Source organism: Petaurus breviceps, unplaced genomic scaffold (genome assembly GCF_028583685.1).
Source record: "Petaurus breviceps papuanus isolate PSGF00001 unplaced genomic scaffold, PetGlider_PUasm1.0 98, whole genome shotgun sequence".
NCBI lineage: Eukaryota > Metazoa > Chordata > Mammalia > Diprotodontia > Petauridae > Petaurus > Petaurus breviceps.
In genome coordinates this window covers 16,563,486-16,570,355 of record NW_027187460.1, presented here as the reverse complement: position 1 = coordinate 16,570,355, position 6,870 = coordinate 16,563,486, and the positions used below count along the sequence as shown (strand labels likewise).

The window sequence follows — 6,870 nt, the reverse complement described above, 5'->3', positions numbered from 1 at the left end:
TTTCTTTGAAATTTGCTTTCATTAAATTTGCCTATGTCTAAATTTTCTTTTCCTATCACAAATTTTTAGAGGGAGTTGTCAACCCTTCCCAAAGTTTCCATATTTTAGGGAAAATGGGAGGAGAGACAGAAGTAATTCTGTTATTGGTGTATACTACATACCACCTAGACAGAAAGAGGAAATACATGAGAAATTTAAAAAACATTATCACAACACTGGAATAGAAGATGACATAGTAATTATGGGGGACTTCAATTATCCAGCACCTTCTAATGTTCTCTCAAAATCAAAATCATAGTAGCTTCTAATTTTTTGACTTCCCTTAATGATGATTTTATCTTTCAAAAAGAGAAGTGAGTGACAAGGACAGAGTCTCATTTGTATCTTATTTTTACTAACTCAAAGGAACTGTTTGCTAGGGTGGAAATGATGGGAACCCTTAGGGCTTGAAGGGGAAGAGTGACCACTCCTTCCTTCAGTCTATGATCAGTCATGTGTAATCTGACATGCACCCTAGCTTTTGGAAAACTATATTTCAAAGGGTTTATAAGATTCCATGGACCAAAATCTACAAAAGAGTTAGCCCAAGAGGGCTGGGAATTGTTCAAGGATGAAATTCTGAAGATAGGATGATAATAATATAAATGAAAAGATCTAAAAAGACCAAAATGATGCACAAGGGACACACAAACTAAATTAGATTTTTAAAAAGAAATGTACAAATGATGGAAACAAATTCAAGGAATAGAAGGTGAATACAAGAGCATAGTACCATCCTGTAAATTAGTATCAGGAATATTAAAATTCAGAGTGAGCTGAGATTGATAAGGGATGGTAAGGACAACCAGAAAAGGGCTTGAAAGAAAAACAAAGATTGAAGAAAGGGTAAGACTTCTGCTTTGGGTGGATGGGATGATAACTTATGGGAGAGACAAGACAGAGCTGCCCAGCTCTTGGTTTTTTAATTTTATTGCTTTCTTTATCAATGCATTCTTATTTTATTGTTTTTTTATAACAAGCAGAATGATTTTTGCATAGGAAATTAAAGAACAAAAATGGCCCATAGGGAATTGATTCCCAAGATAAGTAAGGAGATAGCAAAAAAATGCTTAGCTATTCTTGATGAATTCAATGCATTTGTCCCAGATGAACTATATCTTCAGTCACTAAAAGAATTGGCAGTTGTGATTGCTTAATCACTATAAGCAAAAGATCAAGGAAAAGATCCCAAAACACCCTAAGTTTGGAAAAGGGTGAATATGTTGATTTTCCAAAAAAGAGAACTATAGGCTCCGTGAAGTTGACTTTGATTCCTGGGAAAATTCTAGTTTGCTTCAATAAAGAGATCATTAGTGAACATATGGAGAAAGAAGTGGTGATTACAAAGAGCCAACATGGCTGGAACAGGTCATGGCTGACTTACCTTATTAGGTTTTTTTTTAATGTTATTAAACTGATAGATGAGAAATCTTTAGGTATAGCTCCAGTAGAGTACTCCATGGATCTATACTTGGCCTTGTAATATTGAATATTTTCATTAATGATCTAGAAAAATGCAAAGACTACATGCTTCTTGAATTTGCGATGACACAAAACTGAGAGGGCTAGTTAACCAGATGGGCAACAGAATCAGGATCTCAGGGAATCTTGACAGGCTAGAACAGTGATGTCAAACTCCAATAAAAATAGGAGCCACTAAGCCGTACACGAGGATCCCTGTGGGTCCACTTTGACTTGGTTTTCATAAGACAATATTCACTATGTTTGATTGTATTTTTATTTATTTTGTTAACTATTTCCTAATTATTTTACATGCAAATTCCAAAAAAAAATCAAGTACACAAATACAAGATGGAGAAGGCACAGTTATTTAGCAGTTCATTTGAAAAATATCTGGGAGTTTTAGTGAACAGTAAGATCAATATGGAGTCTGTCTCTAAATCCAGTGATCTTCATGGTCACAGTATCTGGCATATAGTAAGCATTTAATAGATGCTTGACTGACTGCTTATTGACTAATAATCAATATTACATGTCCTAAGGCTCTCTCAGGCCTGTCCGAGGAAGTATGAACTCCTCAGCTCAGCATTTTCAGATCCCCCATAAAATCTCACCAAACCCTAAACAAACTGACATTTGATTGCTTCCTGGAAGAGGTACTTTGCCTGTGCTGTAGAGAGACCAGTATCTACGCTGTCCCTGCCTCTTTGCCTTTAATCACACTGCTTGGGTTGGCTTCTTATCTTCCTCCTGCATATCTAAATATTTTTAGGTCTGCTTCAAATCTTGTCTCCACTCTAACTTCCCTGTTTCTCTAGCCTTCAATAATCTTTTTTTTTCCAATTTTACAAGGGATTATACAGTATTTTACTTGACATATGTTAGGGTAGAATTTGCCTTCCTGTTAAGGCTGTAAACACCAAGAGGGCAAAGACTATGCTTTTAAAAAAAGTTATGTCCTTCACCAGGCATTAGAAGACTAGACTCCTTGTAGGTACTCAGCACTCCCACTGTACCCACTTTTGTCTCTTCTTTTTTGTCTCTTCTTGTCTAGACCAAGTCTCCTAACTGGTCTTCCTATATCTGCTTTCTAACCCATTCTTTACATCATTATGCAAATCATCTTTGCTAGAAGACTGGAAATTACAATGCAAAGGATTCAGGAAATTCCTGTTCCCCCTTTCTAAGTCATCATTCATAGACTAGACAGTGACTGTTGCATTAGAAATTACAGACATTCATAATGTACTTCTCTGACCCTAATACTCTTCTACTAAACAAACAAAGACTTCTATGGTTCCCAATTACATCAAAGGATAAGGTACAAATTTTTGTTCCTGCTGTTGAAGGATCTTCAAAATTCTACACCCCTTGACCATTCCAAGCCTATATCCCTTAATATACTTTGTGTTATTACTTTAACTTTTATCTTTGTCATTTTGCTCAAGCTGTCCCCTATGTCTGAAATGGTTTTCCCTAAATGTCTCTCTCTAGTTGAAGGCCCTCTTTTCCTCCAAAATTCCACTCAGATACCACCTCCTTTTTAAAGACTTTCCTGACTGGTTCCTCTTGCTTCCTTAGGTGAAAGTACTTTCTCCTTCCTCAAATTCCTCCAGGTACTTTGGTGGTATAGCTAGGTCCTGAGGAGTATGCATAATGAATCCTCTAAAGTGGTCAGCATTATTGGAATTAGCACTAGATACAGTAATCCATGTGCCAGTCCTTTGAATTGATCAAATTCTTTCTTTCCCCTTCTTTGGCCAGACCTGTTTTTATTATGTCTGTCTCAACCCACTTCCTTCCTCCATATTTCTTAGACTGAGTTGTTTGGCAGTAGAATTTATGCCACATCACTCTATCTTTGTATAGTTATCTTTATGGTAGCTTGCTGCTGATAGAAGGTGTTTAATAAAGGTGTGTTTTGTTGAAATGAGCAGAATTAAATAAATGAATAAATGAGTTCTATAGAACTAAATGTTCTATGCCAAGCACTGTGCTAAATATTGGGGATACATTTCAAAAGGCATAACAGGCCCTGCCCTCAAGGATTTTACATTCTAATAGAGAGAAAATGCATATAGGGGAATGGTTGAAATGGCTTCTCCAGTCTTTACAGATAGAGACAAGGAGGAGTCAGGTAGACAGCACATTAGACAGGCAACCAGGACTCCAGCCCCAACACTGTTTTCTGGGGATAATAATAGCACCTACCTCTCAGAGTTGTCATGAGGACCAAGTGAAGGAATAATTGTAAAGCACATAGAAGAATGCCTGGCACACAGTAAGCACTTTGTAAATGTTAGCAATTTTTATTCATGTCTTCCCACTCAATATGTGTGTATGGACATATACGTACGTACGTAACTATCTTGATCTTTATTATCTATCCATCCATCCATCCTTTCATCCATCCACCTATCTAGCTTGACTGTCATCCTTCATTCTCAGAAAGGACCAAAATGATGTCACTATGTTGGGGTACGTCTATATATATAGATATCTACATCTATATAGATACAGATGTACATATCTAGATAGATATAGAGATAAATATATAGAGACACATATACATACATATATACACATTTATACATGTGTATATATGTATAAATATAAAATGTACACAGATATATGTATTTATATATGCATATACATATATGCATACATGCATACACATATATACAGATGCACATATATAATCCTCTAATATATATAATATATAACTATTCTGTAACATAGATGCTATTATTATCCACATTTTACACACAAGGAAATGGAGCTTGACAGAGGTAAAGTGCCATGCCCAGGGTCTCATAACTAGTAAAGGTCTGAGGAGTCTGATACAACATCTATCCAATCTTTTACCTTGCTTCTAGCTCTATGATTCTATGAGTCTAGGAGAGCAAAAACCCCAAACCACCACAGTGTAGTAAGCTGAAAAGGAAAGGATGGCTATGTTTAGCGTCTGAGCCGTTTTTCCAAAGGATGTTGGTTTCAGCACCATCAGACAGCAGAGTTTCTTTCTCAGTTAGCCAGAACCTGGCAGGCAGCCAATCCCCATCTGTCATTTCACAATCTGAGTTCCCCCAGCCAAGGACCACGAGCCTTAGAGGATTCCCGACTCACCTGGAGGCTGAGTATTTGAGCAGTGTGTGACCATTGTGGTTGTCTGCTAATTTCGGGGCAGCTTTGACTGTTTGGCAGAGTTGTCGATTCTAAAGGAACAAATAGACATATTATAATGCGTTTCTCCAGGACTCACGGGGCATTTAGCTCTTCTGTAGAGGAACGTGGCCAACACAGAGTGACTCTCCATTAGGAAAGCATTTGTCTCCTAGCACCTGTTATATTCCCCAGACCGGGGGAGTTTCAGTTCTGTGCTACAAAGTGGGGCTGAGACTTGCTTACTTTCCCTTAGGAATGCAAGAGGCCTCTCACACCTGTTGTATTCTCCAAGCACTGGGATTTTTCATTTCCTGTGCAGTGTTAAACACTCAGACAGGGGATAAAATAGAAACAAATTGGCTGAAAGGGTTATTGTCTCATTCCAGAGTGGGCGGCAATAAGAAAAAAACACTCATGTTAAAATAGTACTTAGCTATTTACAAAATCCTGTCCCTGGAACAACTCTGTGAGAGGTAGATCCAGTATTAGCCTCGTTTTACAGATGGGGAATCTGTGGTTCAGATGAAGGGACTTGTCAAGTGTAATGTAGCTTATATGTGTTATAAGCCAGAGGTTCCTACCTCGATCTCCTGACTCTAGGCCTGCTACACTATGCTGATTTTCACTGGGAGAGAATGACTACCAGAAAGCAGAACAGAAATGCTAGAAAACTGGGCTTTTGACAATTCCAATGGAAATGGGCACTGCTGAGAATTCTACATCAGTCTGTGGATGGGAGGTGCTCTAAGTGTTCCAATGGAATGTAAGCTACTTGAGGGCAGACAGAGGCTATTTCTTTCTTTCTTTTTTTTTTTTTTGCTTTAAATTTCCTTTTATTTAATCCAATTTTGTATACTACTAACGTTTTCCACCAACTTGGGGTGCAGAAACTTTCATAGGCTTCACAATTTTTTGTTTAGGTGCTGCCTTTGTAGGAGCCTTAGCAACAGATGCAGCTGTCTTCTTAGTTGCTTGCTTAGCCTTTTTTGCTTCCTTGGCAGCCCTGATGGCTTGTTTTCTTTGGGCCTTTTGAACTTCAGGTTTCTGGTTCCTCTTGGCCATTAGAGAAGCCCCACTGATGGTCCTTTGGAATTTAACAGCCCAGCGAGTTCTTTTCTTTTGAATCTCTTCCGACTGGGCCCTTCTAGTGCTTTCTTCTCTACAGGACAGTCCAATTGATCTGCCAGGGGTTCCTCTTTGAAAGGAATGCAGACTTGTATTTTGCATTCAAAAATTAGAAAGCCTTCCCATCCGTGCCGGCGTATGTAGCGCCTCCTGTGACCTGGGTAGATCTTGTACCCGCTGAAGCTGCACAGCTAGACCTTCATGGCTGCAAGCGGAAGGAAGATGGAGAAGAGAAAAAGGCAGAGGCTATTTTTATTTTTCTCTTTGTATCCCCACCAGTTTATACAGTGTTGGTTTGAACCTGTAATTTCATTGATCTAAGAAACTTCAGGCGAGGAAAAGTTCCTCTGCCACTGAAGATCAGCAACTTGTCTGCAAAGTACAGACTTTGGCACTGAGAGATTAAATGGCTTGTCCATGATTACACAGCTAGTTTGTGTCAGAAGTCAAGGTCAGGCTTGAACAAAGGTCTTCTTGAGTCCCAAGCCAGCTCTCCATCCTCTATACTGACATGCCTTCTGTAATGTTTGAATAAAAGAAATCGAATTTATTGAATACTTTCTATGTGTCAGGCCATCCTCTCTAGGGATTATTCCTGATTCTCTAGATTTTCTTTACCAAGGCAGAATAGCTTCCTCATGCTGGAAGTTACTCTGCCCCTGAATTTCTCATATTCATGTAAACTAGGCTCCTGTGACCTCAGATTGCCCAGTTTTTACCAGAAACTATTTTATTTTAATATATAATATTTTAAAATATATGACATTTAATTTTCCCCCCAATTACCTGTTAAAACAAATTTTCAACATTTTTTAAAGTTCTAAGTTCCAAATTTTACCTCTCCTCCCTCTCCTCCCAACCTGAGATGGTTAGCAATCAGATATAGGTTATACATATGTAATCATGCAAAACATTTCCATATTAGTCATTGTGTACAAGAAGACTTAAATTAAAAAAAAAAAGAATGAAAGAAAGTGAAAAACAGCATGCTCCAGTCTGTGTTCAGACAATATCAGTTCTTTCTCTGTAGGCAGACAGTATGCTTCATCCTTAGTCCTTTGGGATTGTCTTAGATCATTG

General features: G+C 38.1%; 1 pseudogene; it reads right to left on the bottom strand.

Annotated features, from left to right (window-relative positions):
- Positions 1-5,457: 5,457 nt before the first annotated feature.
- On the bottom strand, positions 5,458-5,993 carry LOC138155860 (large ribosomal subunit protein eL24-like; annotated as a pseudogene).
- Between the last annotated feature and the right edge of the window lie 877 nt (positions 5,994-6,870).